This window comes from Manis javanica, chromosome 8 (genome assembly GCF_040802235.1).
Source record: "Manis javanica isolate MJ-LG chromosome 8, MJ_LKY, whole genome shotgun sequence".
NCBI lineage: Eukaryota > Metazoa > Chordata > Mammalia > Pholidota > Manidae > Manis > Manis javanica.
The window spans coordinates 113,671,113-113,688,638 of NC_133163.1; the positions used below are offsets into that span (position 1 = coordinate 113,671,113).

Here is a 17,526-nt window from a genome sequence, read left to right on the forward strand (position 1 = left end):
CTATCACGGAGTTTACATTACAGGGTGTGCATGTGAGGACGGGAGGGGTAGCACAACGCAATAAATGAGTACATTTATTTTATTTGGTATGATAAAAAAGAAGAATGCTATGAAGAAACATAGGTGAAGGGGGTGAGAGAAATTCAGTGAGTACTGTTTACGTGGGAAGGAATTGAAGTTTTAAATAGGGTGGTGCAGAGAACGCACTGAGCATTGCCAGACCCAGAAGTGTGGTGTAGATGTGTCAAGAGGCCTGATCAATGGGAAGGAAACCTTAGGTTCTGCTGAGGTGAACACAGAATCCTCAGGCCTCACGGCCAAGGGCAGTAGCAGACAAGGCCCATGGCCACCAGAAGCATGGACCAGCACGCAGCCGAAGGGCCAGCAGGCCCCGGGCACCAGGAGGAGGCGTGAGGACGCAAAGCTCCTCCTTTGCTGCTTTGAGGATACGTAGCTTTTCCTGCAGCTGCCACTATTCTGGGGAAGAAGAGAACTCTGGAGAGGGAGAATCTGTCCAAAATACTGAGAAATTGCCCATAGACATTTTTAACTGGGAAAAGTCCATGATATCTCGAGTTGGCCCCATTGTATTTTCTGCCAACTGCAGTCAGAGCAGGGAGAGGGGAAGATAAAATCAATTGCACTATGTAAAGAATGTGTTCCTGCATACAGGAGTCTGTACACTTTGGCCACCTTCTGTACAATTTGTATCTTTTCGCATAAGTCAAGGAAACCTGGGAAGTTTTGAATCTCTACTTCAGGACTGTATTGAGTTGATTTGTGGATCAGAGTGACTTCTTAACTTACTGTAGTTTCTAACAAACTATTTGTACAATTAACGGCCTCTGCTGACCCCCATTACCGTCTCCCTTTATAAAGCCGTACACAGAAGAGTAATTTAGTAACAATTCAGGCCAATGGCCTCTCCCAGGATTTAATGGTAGGGAGAGTTCATTAATCCCAGCTGGTTATATAGCTTTTCCAGGAAATGCCCTACACCATGGTTATCGTAGCTACTAATGGATTGGATAGGGACTTTCACTGGGATAAAAATAAAGCTCTGTCTCCTTTCTGGGGAGCTTTTCTCCTGGAGGGGCTACCAAGGGCAAACCTGTTCGGTCCGCAGAACCCCAAAGCTTGGGACCTTGTGTGGGACGAGGACAAGAGACTGCTATTAGTGAGAATTGCTAAATCAAGGTAGAAACAGGGCCTTGGGGGCAAATGAAGGTCCTTGATGTAAGCATTGCTGCTATTCGAGAGGTGGCTTGATTAACACCCAGTGCAGCATTAGAGCAGCTGTTTTCACCTTGCAACATATTCAAGCCGTGCTGGGCCCTGTGCAGAAGAGTCACTGAGACACATCAGACTGTGCTGCTGCATTGTGGCTGCGAACTCCGGCCTTGGCGTGGCAGTCTGTTGTGAAAACATCCCCTCGTCTTCCAGGCTGGGCACTGGGCACGGCTGCCTGGGCCCAGGCCCTTCCTGCTGACTCACCTGTCGTTTCACTTCCGCAGATTCTGCTTGTGTATGTTTCTAGATGAGCCTGGTTTTGAGGCTTATAACTGCGCAAGACTCTAGAACGTCATTGTAGATCATTGTTTTTTGAATACAGAATCAAATACATTTTTAGTTACTATTTTTGTGCAATCTTTAGGCTCATAAAACCTCTTTGAATTCCCTTTTAAAATACTCAGAATAGCTTTCTCAAAAGCAGAAATTTGAAGTGGACTGAAATGTTAAGAAAAATAAGGAACGTACCATTAGTTCCTTCTGCCATTATTTAATATCCAATAAACAACTATGGTAGTTTGAACTGGCAAAATGTGTATGTATTTTCTTTTATAATTCATTGTATTGCTGTTATAATAGCATAAATTATTTAAAAAATGAAAACTCATCAAGGATCTAATCTCAGCAAAACCCTATATTTTTACAAGTTTTCTTCTATTTTTCCTATTGACAAACCATCTTTTGTAGTTATCATAGAATAGATAATACTGTTGTTTGCCTTCTCACTTAATATTTTTCATAAACATTTTCCAGGTTTTTACATACCATATATCATTTCAATCAGCACACGAAATTCTGCTAAGTTGATAATCTTCATAATTTGCCCCTCCACACCCTTCTCACCTGTTTGTCTGTGTACATACCTGTCTCCCCTGGAGTGCCAGGAGAGTGCCCTGTATTAATGTTCTAGGGCTGCTGTAACAAAGTGCTGCACACTGGGTGGCTTAAACAACAGAAGTTTATTTCCTTACAGTTTTGGAGGCTATGAGGCAAGGTGCTGGCAAAGCTGGTTTCCCCTGAGGCCCCTTTCTTTGGCTTGCAGATGGCCGTGTTCTCCCCTGTGTCCTCACGAGGCGTCCCTGTGTGGGTCTGTGTCCTTATGTCCTCTTCTTAAAATGACACCGTCATAGAAATTGGGGATCAACAGAGGTGAGGCTTAGAACCTCACCCCACTGTTTTGAGAGAAATCTTCTGCATCCGTGGATGTTTTGTTGCCCTTGTCTAGCTTGGATCAATGCTTAGTCTATAGGCACAGACCTGATCATCTACATTTGCCCTCTTACAGCACTAAATTATGTTTTCTACCTTTATCTTGCATCTACCTACCACTTCAGCATTTTATTACAATAATAATAATAATAATAATAATAATAATAATAATAATAAGGGAGAAATGTGGGATTCACATATAAATCAAGTATAAAAATCAAACGAAAAAAAAATGACACCGTCATAGAGGATTAGGGCCCTCCTTCATGACCTCATTTTAAATTAATTACCTCTTTAAAGACCTTATCTCCAAATACAGTCACATTCTGAGCTACTAGGAATGAGGACTGCAGTATAGGAATTTTAGTGGGACACAACTCAGCCTACAAGAGGTATTCAACAAATGTTTACCTGTGATGAGCATTCAGGCTATTCCCCCACCCTTCCCCCAAGTAGAAGGACTTCAAAGAATAGATTTATATAGTCATTACATTTTTTAGATACAACCAAACTGTCAGATATGTATTTATATTTTTGCCATTTTTGGATGTCTTTTAATATATCAGCTTTTAATTTTACATGTGAGGAAAATAAAGACGAGAGACAATAAATGTTTTGCCGCTATTATGTTTCCATTTGGAATGGAGGCTCAAGGGTTTTTTTTTTTTCACAATTTATTCGTTCCTTTATTTCCTGGAACCTCAGTGCACACTTGCTTATCTTTTTTGTTTGTTTGGTTTTATTTTGTTACCATTAATCTATAATTACATGCAGAACATTATGTTTACTAGGCTCCCCCATTCACCATGTCCCCCCCACAATCCCCATTACTGTCATTGTCCATCAGCTTAGTAAGAAGCTGTAGAATCACTACTTGTCTTCTCTGTGTTGTATAGCCGTCCCCATGCTCCCCACACATATTATTCATACTAATTGTAATGCCCCCTTTCTTTTTCCCCTGCCCTTATGAGGCTCAAGTTTCTATCATGAATTTTTTTCCCTACTGGAAATTATGCATAGAATACTTTCCCCTCTCATATTATTTATTGTCTCTTTGGCTCATAAAGGCAATATTAAACCTTCTTGGTGAACAATTTCTGCCAAACTTGCCATTGAGAGGTTTTTAATTTTTTTATTAAGGTATTATTGATATACACTCTTTTAAAGGTTTCACGTGATAAAACAATGTGGTTATTACATTCACCCATATTATCGTGTCCCCCATGTACCCCATTGCAGTCACTGCCCATCAGTGTAGTAAGATGCCACAGAGTCACTACTTGTCTTCTCTGTGCTCAGCTGTCTTCTTCATGATCCCCCCTATACCATGTGTGCCAATCATAATACCGCTCAATCCCCTTTTCCCCCATTCCCACCCACCCTTCCTCACTCCTCCCCTTGGTTACCACTAGTCCCTGCTTGGAGTCTGTAAGTCTGTTGCTGTTTTGTTCCTTCAGTTTTGCTTTGTTGTTATACCCCACAAATGAGGGAAATCATTTGGTACTTGTCATTCTCCGCCTGGCTTATTTCACTGAGCATAATGTCCTCCAGCTCCATCGATGTTGTTGCAAATGGTAGGATTTGTTTCTTTCTTATGGCTGAATAGTATTCCATTGTGTATATGTAGCACCTCTTGTTTATCCATTCATCTACTGATGGCCTCTTAGGTTGCTTCCATTTCTTGGCTATTGCAAATAGTGCTGCAGTAAACATAGGGGTGCATATGTCTTTTTGAAACTGAGAAATTATATTCTTTGGGTAAATTCCTAGGGGTGGAATTCCTGGATCAAATGGTATTTCTGTATTTAGTTTTTTGAGGAACCTCCCTATTGCTTTCCTCAATGGTTGAACTAGCTTACATTCCCACCAGCAGTGTAGGAGGGTTCCCCTTTCTCCGCATCCTCACCAGCATTCGTTGTTCTTAGTCTTTTTGGTGCTGGCCATCCTAACTGGTGTGAGGTGATATCTCATTGTGGTTTTCGTTTGCATTTTTCCCTGTTGATTAGTGATGTGAAGCATCTTTTCATGTGCCTGTTGGCCACCTGAATTTCTTGTTTGGAGAAGTGTCTGTTCATATCCACCACACATTTTTTAATAGAGTTATTTACATTTTGGGTGTTGAGGCGTGTGAGTTCTTTAGGCATTTTGGATGTTAACCCCTTGTCGGATATGTCATTTACAAATATATTCTCTCATACTGTAGGATGCCTTTTTGTTCTGCTGATGGTGTCCTTTGTTGTACAGAAGGTTTTTAGTATGATGTAGTCCTATTTGTTCATTTTTTATTTTGTTTCCCTTGCCTGAGGAGATGCGTTCAGGAAAAAGTTGCTCATGTTTATATTCAAGAGATTTTTGCCTATGTTTTCTTCTAAGAGTTTCATGGTTTCATGACTTACATTCAGGTCTTTGATCCATTTCGAGTTTACTCTTGTGTATGGGGTTAGATAATAATCCAGTTTCATTCTCTTGCATATAGCTGTCCAGTTTTGCCAACACCAACTGTTGAAGAAGATGTTATTTCCCCATTGTATATCCATGGCCCCTTTATCCTACATTAATTGACCATGTATGTCTGGGTTTATATCAGGGCTCTTTAGTCTGTTCCATTGGTCTATGGGTCTGATCTTGTGGCAGTACCAAATTGTCTTGATTACTGTGGCTTTGTAGTAGATCTTGAAGTTGGGGAGCAAGATCCCCGCCACTTTATTCTTCCTTCTCAGGATTGTTTTGTCTATTTGGGGTCTTTTGTGGTTCCATATGTATTTTAGAATGATTTGCTAAAGTTCATTGAAGAATGGTGTTGGTATTTTGATAGGAATTGCATTGAATTTGTAGATTGCTTTAGGCAGGATGGCCATTTAGACAATATTAATTCTTCATATCCGTGAGCAGGGGATGTGTTTCCATTTATTGGTACCTTCTTTAATTTCTCTCATGAGTGTCTTGTAGTTTTCAGAGTGTAGTTCTTTCACTTCCTTGGTTAGGTTTATTCCTAGGTATTTTATTCTTTTTGATGCAGTTGTGAATGGAATTGTTTTCCTGATTTCTTTTTTCTGCTAGTTCATCATTAGTGTATAGGAATGCAACAGGTTTCTGTGTATTAATTTTGTATCCCGCAACTTTGCTGAATTCAGATATTAGATCTAGTAGTTTTTGGGTGGATTCATTAGGGTTTTTTATGTACAATATCATGTCATCTCCAAATATGGACAGTTGAATTTCTTCTTTGCCCATATGGATGCCTTTTATTTCTTTGTGTTGTCTGATTCCCATGGTAGGACCTCCAGTACTATGTTGAATAGAGGTGGGGAGAGTGTACATCCTTGTCTTGTTCCCAATGTTATAGGAAAAGTTTTCAGCTTCTCACTGTTAAGTATAATGTTGGCTTTGTGTTTGTCATATATGGCCTTTATTATATTGAAGTACTTGCCCTCTATACCCATTTTCTGGAGAGTTTTTATCATGAATGGATGTTGAATTTTGTCAAGTGCTTTTTTAGCATCTATGAAGATGATCATGTGGTTTTTGTCTTTTTTGTTGATGTGGTGGATGATGTTGATGGATTTTCGAATGTTGTACCATCCTTGCATCCCTGGAATAAATCCTACTTGATCATGATGGATGATCTTTTTGATGTATTTTTTAATTCAGTTTGCTAATATTTTGTTGAGTATGTTTGCATCTGTGTTCATCAGGGATATTGGTCTGTAGTTTTGTTTTTTTGTGGTGTCTTTGCCTGGTTTTGGTATTAGAGTGATGCTGGCCTCATAGAATGAGTTTGGAAGTATTCCCTCTTCTTCTACTCTTTGGAAAACTTTAAGGAGGATGGGCATTAGGTCTTCAGTAAATGTTTGATAAAATTCAGTGGTGACGCCATCTCGTAGAGGGATTTTGTTCTTAGGTATTTTTTGATAACCAATTCAATTTCGTTGCTAGTAATTGGTCTCTTCAGGTTTTCTGTTTCTTTCTGGGTCAGCCAAAGGTTCAAGGTTAGAGAAAAACCTTTCAACTGCTGCCACTACCTTTCCACCCAGGAGGAGAGAGCCTGTCTGAAAATGAAACAGGACCAGAGAAAACAGCTCCAAGTGAGGGAGGGATAGAAACTAGGCCTCCATGACTCCATGTGAGCTCCTACATCACTCATGGCCTGATATTATATGAATGCTACTAAATTCCCATTTTGGCTGTGTTTTTCTGTTGCTTTTAAGTGAAAAAGTTCTAATACAGTGTCCTTAGAGATCATAAAGTCCAGCTACTTCATTTCATAAGGTTGAAGTTTGGAGAAGTAAAGTGACTTGCCTAAGGTTTAACAGCTAAAAGGTAGAAAACTTGGAATAAACCTGGCCCTGTTACCTCCTTTATATGCTCATTATTCCAACATAATAGGTTTAACCAGATTTGTGGTGAAGGCTTTAGTGAGGCTGAGGATTCTGTATAAGGTAAACTAATAGAAGTCAGACGTAGTCATATATGTGTCTTTTGGAATGGCAGTGACTGCTTTTAACAGAAAACTGACCCCAGTATTATAGCTTCTATTTTTCTGAACTATTGGGTAAGTGTTCTGTCCATAGACCATAGCATTTTGTAATTGATACCTTAATAACTTAATCATCTTTGAACTTAGTGGATAATATTTGGCTAGCTGTTCTAATGTTACTTATTCCCTTGGTGTCCTGAGCTTCTAAAATCATCTGACTCACATTTTTCCATGGGTATGTCTAGTATGAATGAAATTGGGATCTCAAGTAAATGTCAACTTCTTTCCTGCCTCAGGGGTTTGCATATGCTGTTCCCTCAGCCTGTATTGCTTATCCATAGATTCTTCATATCTTCTCATTTTTCAAGTCTCAGCATAAATCCAGCCTCTTCAGAGAAAACACTCCTGACTACACTGGGTAGCTCAATTGTTCCTTTATCGTTTGCCCTGTTTGTTCCTTAATAGGTTTCTAATTTATATTTGCTTAGTCTGTTTCTTTTATACTCCATATCCAGTGTCTAGCACAGGACCTACATAGGGAGTACTCAGTAATTATTTGTTAAATGATTGAATTTTATGTATCAAGGGCTTAAGAAAAACAGTGAAAAGCACTAAGTATTTGTACCCTTCCCATCCCTGTCCCAAGTACCTTAATTGCCCTCACACCCGCACTGACTGAACATGTGCACAGATCCTGAGAGGAAACTAAAAACTATACTTAACCACTATACTTATTGTCTCAGGCATTTTTGAGTTAATATTTTATTACCTCTGTTCTTCAGCTTGTCATGTCTTGTTTTTTCTTTTCTCTGTGACTTCTCACCTATCCACTTGACTCTGACTCAGATTCCTCACACTAAAAGGGTAATATCAGAGAAGTGAGGTGCCCTGAGAGCAGGGAGGAAGGATGGAATGACAAAGGCCACCAGAAATCTCTTTCAGGACTTATCGCTCTAAGGTCACCATTTAGAGTCTAGAATGAGAGGAACTTTGAGTGCCTCTTTTTCTTGTTCAGCGCCCTCAACTTGAGTGCTTAACTGGCAGGCGGGCACCTTTTCCTCAGTTACTGTCAGAACAACATGAAGGTCAGGCAGAGAGAGACAAATGAGAGCAGCTCAGGGAAAGGAGGTTACCACGGTAACAACCAGACAGGAGTGCTTTTTGGAAATGGGCCTAATCTTTCTCCTCTTCTCCCTCCTTCTCACACACAAGAGGATGGGTATTGTTTCCCTGACCTGCATCCTTGGGGTGGAAACCATAATCCCTTTCTGACAGTTTCCAGTCAGAAACTGTCTGGAGTGAGCTGCTTTGCATTTTAATTTGATAAGCAGCAGCCGCAGTTTTCTCAGAAGTGCTGGAGACATGGCTTTTTCTGGCCCTGTTCCAAGTAGAATTCTGGTTGCCACAGAGAGAGGTTTGGGACTGTTGTTTATTTCTCAACAAAGATTTTAGATATTTGCACCTGCATGGAAGGGTGCTGCTTGGGTCTCAACAACTAGAATCAAATGAATACAGGCAGTCTCTAGGTTCTGTATATTGCCTTACGAAGGTCAAGAAGATGTTTGTGTGGTACTGCCCTTTTCCCTAGCTCTTAGAAACCACCCAGCTGTTTGGGACCAGCCTGTTGCCCAGAGACCAGTGCAGTGGATGTACTGACTTAGTGTCCTTATACTTCTGCCTCCCGCTTCTGCTTACATGCCCCACTATTCTTACTCTCTTCACCTACCTGCCCATTTCTTCATCAAGCTACATCCCTTTTCTTAAATTAAACCTAAACCTTCACATATGTAAACATCTCTCTTCCTCTAAAAAAAAAAACTTCTATAAGAAACTAAAATAATATATTCTCAATAATGAAAAAACAAATTTTTAAAAATATGAGAAACTAAAAATCATACAGATTCTCACTACCTAGAGATCACTACAAGGTCTCAACTTCTATTTCTAACTTATTTTTCTGACTGCAAGGTCTTAACTTGTATTTCTAAATTCTGATCTACATATTGTGTAGAAACATATATACTTACATAGAGATCAATTTAATATTAATGAGCTAATTTAGTATATGCTGTGTTATAACCTTTTTCCACTCAAAAATATGTTGTGGATAATATCTGTTCCTGATGGTAGATAGAGAGCCGTGCTGTGATGCACATGTAGATTGTTTCTGGCTGTTTTTGTTTGGCTATTAAAAACAACACTGAAGCAAACTGTATATCATGTATCTTTGTGTACCTGCCCTGTTATTTTTTTGATACAAATTCTAGAAGTGGGATTTTTAGACAAAGTGTATGTGTTTTACATTTTGATACATATCGCCAAATTGCCTTCCCCAGAATTTCTACCAGTGCATGCTCCTACTGACTAATACTGCGTAAGAGTGCCTAGTTCTTTGCCGTACTCTTGTCAGCTTGGACATTGCTCAACTTTTTCATCTTGCCCAGTCACATAGGTGGAATACTCTATTGTGTTTTCATTTTTATTTATACATTACTCTGAAATCCTTAAATAGTCAGAGTACTCCTTCAGATTGTGCACTGAAGACCTATCTACCTCTTTCCTCTCTGCCTCTTTCCACTTCAATCTTTTCCTAGAGTGCTAGAAACTGACCAAAGTTAAAAAAAAAAAAAAAAAACCAATCTCACGCAGCTTTCTTCAGCCTCTCCCCATATCAAAACTAAACGTGGTTCCTCTTTTCTCTTTTTTTTCTTTTTCCTTTCAGTAATGAAATAACATCTACTTGAATTTAAGCTTCAGAGATCAGGATTTTGGCCTGTTTTGTTCATGGTATATCCTCAGCACTTAGAATACTGCCTGACATATATTAGAGGTTCAGTAAATATCTCCCAACCCTCTGAATCAGAAATTCTAATCATACCCTACCTCCCTTACTGATTATCTACGTGCTTGTTAACTCATGAAGTCAAATTCTCATATATCCTGAATGTCTCTTGAATCCTTCCTGTTACCTCCCTACTTACCACTTCCTGGGTTTATTGAAACAGGCATCTAGCTAGGAGCCCTCCTTTTCAATCTCTTTTAGTCTGCTCTTTCCTTCCCTTAAATATACAAATCTGATAACATCACTGCCTTATTTTTATTCCTCAGTAGTTTCTTAATACCTGGAAAGTTTTTTCTCTTCCCGTGCTCTTTACTCCAACCCAGGTCTTTGAATATACTGTGTGTGTTCATGCCTATGCACTTTTGAGTAGGTTGTTCCTTCTGCATGGAGTATGCTTTCTTTTTTCCTTGGGAAAGTCCTACTCATCCTTTAGGTCCATTCCAGTATGAAGTCTTCCCTCTTCCTCTGGCAGTCACTCTCTGGGCAGGGTACTTGCAGCCCTTTGTTCTATAGTGATGATTTGTTTGTCAGTTTGTCTCCTAGTCTAAAGTTAAGTTTTTGCAAGCAAGTATATAAACTTTGTATTGACTCTACAAATACAAAATACCTACTTTTCTGAGCCCTATAAAGTTGTGTGATTCTCCATTTTATTGCTCTGTGAATAGATTTGTGAGTATTAGAATAAGGACCAAGTTTAGTAGTGAAGGAAGTAAAATTCTGTTAATTAAAATATAGTAACTCTTAATATTGTTGGTTTTGCCTAATGCTTTACACTAGTTAAGGAGATTTTAAAGGACTGAGTTTCTTCCAATATCAAATGCTTGATGTCTTTCTAAGTTACAGTATTTAAGAAACTTCTGTTGCTTGAAAGATGAATTGCCCCTCTCAATTTCTGTAGGCTTTTGTGAGCCCCATACTATGTTTTACAAAAATAAAAATTTCATATAGTGTTATTTGGTATTTTGGGTTTTGTTGGTCTATTTTAGAAGAGCTGAGTTAAGGAGTAGTTTTTGAGAATGAAATATAGTTCAGCAAAGCTTCACTGTGTTAGGGCAAGTGTCTCAGTACCACTTCTGAGGATATTTGTACTGAAAAATCAGAACCATGTTATGATGCAACTTTAAGCAAAAATCATTTATGCAACTAAGGATTTACCAAAACTAATGTACAAGACTAGATCTAAAAATAGATAAAAACTCCTGATCAACTTTTGTTCTTTCTGACAAAAGAGGAATTTCTTTCACCAGAGGACTACTAAATAGCAAGTATCCTCCTTCCTCTTTGACAAAGCTCCTCAAAGCTTTTGCAGAGTTCAAATGTCTAAATCCAAGTTTTATCCAACTGGAAAATATTGGGAGAGTCTGCACATGTGATCGGAGATCCTTTTGTCTAGGGAATACTGATGAAGAACAGGAAGGCTCCAGGCAGGCTAATGTCCAAATTTTCAAAATTGCAAACCATGAAACTTAACATTTACCTCTGGTAAAGCAAAATCCTAGAACAAAATATTAAACAATTTGTTATCTACTTGCACTCTCCTTCGTAGTCATGCCTAAGCTTCTGTGGAATATCACGGTATAATGGAAGAGAGTATAAGCTTCAGAGTCAGACATACCTTAGGTCAAACCTGGCCCTGCCACTTAGTAACTGGGTGATTATGGACAAATCAATTAACCTTCGCAGGGCTCTATTTTCTATTTTCTATCAAACAAAGCTATCATCTACTTCATAGGGGTATTAGAAGATTTAATAAGATAACATGTAGAACTCCTGGCACACAGTCGACACACAATAAATTCTAATTACCATCCCTTCACCACTTCGTGCTTTCCTTTACCAAGAGCAGTTTAGCTTCTGTGCCTTATCCTTTCCTTCAGTTTCAGCTTCTTGCTAAGGTTATTTAACACTAGCCCATTTTCTTCCTGAAACTCCATTTTGCTTTGAGTTCTTGTGACACCATTTAGATTTGGTTCTCACTTCTTTATTACCTCATGGGTTCTGGAGTCATATTGCCTGAATTTGTATCTCAGTTTTATCACTTAGTAGCTGTGTGCCATTGGCCATCTCACCTAACCTGTTTGGCCTTATTATATTCATAATCTTAAAAAGGAAATACTATAATAATTACTACAGAGGGTTGTTTGGAGGAATACATATTAAATGCTTTGAAAAGTGGCGACATACAAATAAAGTTTGCTTCTTTCATCATGATTATTTTAATTTTTACCTTCTTTGTGGTCTTTTCTTCCCGGATTTAATCCTTTAGGTGTTGGTTTCCTTACTTCCTCTCCTCAGCTTTCTTTTCTTTTTTTTTCTCTCTATCCTCAGGCCATCTTACCCAAACAAACTCATTGGCTTCTATTGGCTGCTGCCCTGACCTTTCTCCTGAGTTGCAGTCCTATATATCCAGCTACCTACTTAAAACTCATGTTCAAAGTTTAATTTGTTTTCTTTTTCTGTCTCACCAACAATTTGTTATTGTTGCTGTTGTTTTCTTGTATGTCCTATCTGAGATAATGGCACCAGAAACCTCGGAGTCATTCTGGATTTTCTGTACCTCTGATATTGAGGCAATTACCAACTCCTGTTAGTTCCATCTCTAACCCATTCCTTCCTTTCCATTGTAACTACCACTGCCTTAGTTCAAGTCACCACTATATCTTACTCGGACTACAACAGTGGGCTCTAATTGGTGTCGTTGCCTTCTGGTTAATCTCCCTCAAAGTCATAGTGAAAAGTAAAAAGCATACTGGATCATATCATTTCCCTACTTATAACTCTACAGGGACTTTCTTTACCATGACATGTAATCTCCCATCACTCCCTCCAACCCCTCTATGCCAGACTATTGTGCTTCCCTCTCAGGCCATGTATTTGGCATTGCATCTGACTAAAATAACCTAATTTTCCCTATTTTTCTGATTGAACTTCTTATTCCTTAAGACTCAGCTGAAATGTTACCCTGGTAGTCACAAGTGATCTTATTTCCTTTGTACTTACCTCTTTTCTATCCTTTATGACATTGCTTTAAGTACTTGTTCACATTTGTTTACCCCACCAGACCTGGAGACAGGGGTCATATTAGATTTATCACTTGCCATAGTACAGTGCTTAGACCACAGTACGTAATGTTTCTAAGTGAAGAAAGGAATCGAGAAAAAGAATGCTTATTCAAATCAAATTAAGTTCTAAAAACTTTTTTTCTCTCTCTTTTGCCAGTAGAGTTGTTGGGTAGGTAGATGGGAGTACCTTGATTTCTTCAAGATATTTGAAAAAGCCTTTTATGGTGTTGTTGATAATGTGTAGAAATGTGGACTGGATGGTGATACAGCTGGGTGACATTAGAGCTGGCTGAAGAGCTGTATTTAAAGAGAATTGATTGCTAGATGTTTGTCAGCTGGATGGAGATTCTGCCTTTGGTCCAGTCTTGTGCAACATGAAAAAAAAATTATAACTTCTGTGACTAAATAGAAAGTATGCATATAAATTTGTGGTGATATATAGTGGTCAGGACCTTTTCAGCTGTGATAGAAATGTGGCTTAAGTTAATTTAAGCAGATGAGGAATTTGTAGGTTCCCACGAGTAGATTATATTGTAGGGGCTCAAATAATGTCATCAGGATTCTGTCTTTGCTCATCTTCCTATTGTACTTATACCTAAATTATTCTTAGACAAGCCTTCATGTGTTAGAAGAAATGGCTACTGGCAGCTTCTCATTTAATTACTCCTTAGAACTTAAGGGATCAGAGGAAGAAAGAATCTCTGTAGCCTGTGGAGAACATACTCCATTATGTTGTGTAGAGTTAGGACCATTCCTGTAGTGGAATGAGGTTGGGGAAATGGATTTCCCACAAGAAAGAGATATTCCTCTATTGGAACAAGAGGGAAGGGAAAACATGAGGAAGAGTCAAATCTGTGCCATCGTGGACCACTATAGATGAATAGCTCAAGTACCGAATGTCTGAATAGAGAGTGACAATTTCATAAGAGACTGAAAGGTGGAATTAAGCTAACAAGATGTTATTAATACTATCATTATTATTATTGGCTAATTTTTATTGAAGTTTTTCTGTGTCTTGGGCACTGTACTCCAAGCATTTTACATGCAGTTAATTGCCACAACGACTGTATGAAATATATTATCCTTGATGTTTTTATATTACAGAAGAGAAGACTTAGGCTTATTAATGAAGATTGCATAATGTGTCTGTGGTCACACATCTATTAAGTAATAGAGGTGAGATTTTGACCAGTCTGTCTTTTAGAAAGATGGGCATTTAAAGTTTAAAGCAGTTATCTATATTTTTGTTGCACGGAAAATAAGGTGTAGAGCAGTATTTGTAGTACACTGTTATTTGTGTAAAAAGAATAAAGGGAGGGTACATAAAAGCAAGCAAACATATGCATTATATTGGTTGCTTCTGGGAAAAGAAATTGGGTATCAGGGATGAAAGAGAATCTTTTCAAAGTTTGAGTAGAAAAAATCTAGGGAGTTTTAATGGACATGAAATCCAGCATACGCTTTCAAGAGTGACTTAAATTTTAGAATAGCTAATAATGGGTATCATTTGAGGTTGCCAGAATACTGTGGGCACACTGATAGACACTTGGCATATGTTAAAGAATTTAATCTTTTAAACCACTCCAGTAAAGTAAGGCTTATTATATTTTCTCCACCCACATAGGTAGGTGGGGATGGAGTTTGAGTAGGGGTTTATAACTACCTATGATAGAAAAGGTTTCACCCTCAAGTGGTTAGCTAAATGGTCTTTAAGGCTTTTCTACACTGTGATGCTATGATTTTGTTGCCTGTGCGTTTTAGGAATATACACATGATATAAAATGAGATAGTATAGAAACATGCTCTTTAGGAAGCCAAATCAGCTGTGCTGCTTAAGGTGCTTTCTTTAGCTAAAATGGCCTCTCGTCAGAATTGCCCATTGTTTCCTGTCAAATCTATAAGTCTTACGTGGAAGTTATATAAAATTTACATAAAATCAGTGGGTTTTCTGTAACCTAAAACACAAAATCACCTAGGGGACAATGAGGTCTATCTAAGTAGATGGCCATTTACTGCTTGGTTCAGTCGTGTTAAGAGTGACCATAATCAGGTGTTAATCTGTACTGTACAACACCTTTCATACCACTTTCAAGTTTTATCTCTTTACCTTTAGCGTAAATACCGGAGACAAGAAAGGTTCTGTAGGAAATGATGGCTCCTGAGTCATTAAGGACCCATTTTTAAATTTCTTTTAAATAATGGCATATTTAATTTCTGAACTACTAAATTATAATTTCAGAAAAGTTTTATCCTTGGCAATTTAAAAACAAATTTACTAGAGAGATGGATCCTCCCCCTTCTCCTAAGGATACAGGTCAATTTTATCAGTAGTTAATGACCATCATCCATTTGTCCATTTTCTACACAGTTGAGCCCTTCAGTCTCCCAGAATATTGAAACACTTATTACTAAGTTGCTGAAATTTATTAACATCTAACTTGTAAACATATCTTATTTATAAAATCCTTAGTTTGTGGATCTTAGGAGTGTTCTTTCTCACTTCACTTACGCTAATAATTTTCCCTGTCTTCCTGTCTCTTTTTCCTTCACTGTTCCTTTCCATACTGCCCTGTTGTGCACTCTTGTTTGCCTGCTCAACAATCTCCCTCAAATTCCTTGCTACCAGAATCTGTTTTTTTAATTGAAGTATCATTGATATAGTCTTATGTTGGTTTCAAATATACAACACAGTGGTTCAACAATTACCCATATTATTAAATCCTTGCCTCCTCTATTATAGTTGCCATCTATCAATGTAGAAAGATGTTACAGAATCATTGATACACCGAATCTAAGTTTTATTTAGGAATCAAATGAGAACCTGATCACTTCCCCAGTCCCAAAACATGAAACTTGATTCACTCTCAAAATTGAACCCTTAGGTCCCTATGTATCTGAGACCTTTCCAGAGGTTCTGCAAAATTATTTTCATATTCATACTAAGACATTATTTGCCCTTTTCACCCTATTGACATTTGCACTGATGATGCAAAAGCAATGGTGGGTAAAATGGCTGGCATCTTGGCACAAATCAAATCAGTGGCACCAAATTGCACTAGCAGCTATCACATTTTTCACTACTATGCCCTCACAGTAAGAGATAAGAATTTTTGGAAAAGTTTGAGAAAGATTGGCATTAATTCTTTTTTGAGTGTTTGGTAGAATTCACCTCTGAAGCCTTGTGGAAAACCTTGTGGTACTGGACTTTTGTCCATTAGGAGGTTTTTGAGTACTAATGCAGTTTCCTTACTGAGAGACTAATAAGTCTGTTCAAATTTTCCATTCCTTCACAATTCTGTCTTGGTAGGCTGTATGTTTCTAGGAATTTTTCCATTTCTCCTAGATTATCCAGTTAAGTGGGGTATCGTTGTTCATTGTAGTTCCCAATGATCCTTTGCATTTCTGTATTATCAGTTATAATATCTCCTCTTTCATTCTTTGAGTCTTCCCTCTTTTTTTTTTTTAGTGAGTCTAGCTAAAGGCTTGTCAGTTTTGTTCATCTTTTCAAAAAACCAGGTCTTTGTTTCGTTGATTTTCTCTATATTGTTTTTGTTGTTGTTTCATTTATTTCTCTCTAATCTTTATTATTTCCTTCCTTCTACTTACTTTGGGCTTTGTTCTTCCTTTTCTAGTTCCTTGAGGTGTAAAGTTAGGTTGTTTATTTGAGACTTTTCTTATTTCTTGAGGTAGGCATTTATTGCTGTGAACTGCCCTCTTAGAACTACTTTTGCTGCATCCCACAAATTTTGGTATATTTTCATTTTCATTTGTCTCAGGGTATTTTTTAATTTCTCTTGATCTCTTCAATCAGTCGGTTGTTCAGTGTTGTTTAATCTCCCCATATTTGTGAATTTTCCAGTTTTGTTTGTGTAACTAATTTCTAGTTTCATACCATTTGGTTGAAAAAGATGCTTGATAGATTTCAATCCTCTTAACTTTAATAAGACTTATTTTGTGACCTAACATATGATCTGTCCTGAAAAATGTTCCATTTGTGTTTGAGAAGAATGTGTATTCTGTTGCTTTGGGATGGGATGTTCTGTATGTATCTGTTAAGTCCATCTGGTCTAACATGTAATTTAAGTTTGATGTTCATCCTTATTGATTTTCTATCTGGATAATCCATCCATTGATGTAAATGGAGTGTTAATGTCCCTGATTATTATTATTTTCTATTTCTCCCTGTACATCCATTAATATTTGCTTTATTTATTTAGGTACTTCTGTGTTGGGTGAATGAATATTTACAAATATTATATACTCTTGTTGGTTTGACTCTTCATTGTTTAGTGCCCATCTTTGTCTCTTATAACAGTCTTTGTTTTAAAGTCTATTTTGTCTCATATAAAATATAGCTACTCCAGCTTTCTTTTGGTTTCCATCTTTTGGTTTCCATTGCATGGAATATCTTTTTCCATCCCTTGACCTTCAGTCTGTGTATGTAAAATGAATCTCATGTAAGCGGCATATAGATGGGTCTTGTTATTTTAATCCATTCAACCACTCATGTCTTTTGATGGGAGCATTTAGCCCACTGACTTTTAATTTTTGAAAGGTCTGTGTACTTACTGTCATTTTGGTATTGTTCCCTGGCTGTTTTTATAGTTCCTCTCTTCCTTTCTTTTTCTCTTGCTCCCTTCCTTTGT

At 37.9% G+C, this 17,526-nt stretch overlaps 1 protein-coding gene across 6 annotated transcripts in view; it reads left to right on the plus strand.

Annotated features, from left to right (window-relative positions):
- The window catches only part of ZNF609 (zinc finger protein 609), a 299,633-nt gene that overhangs the window by 149,455 nt on the left and 132,652 nt on the right, over positions 1-17,526 (plus strand). The gene's annotated exons all lie outside the window — the stretch shown is intronic.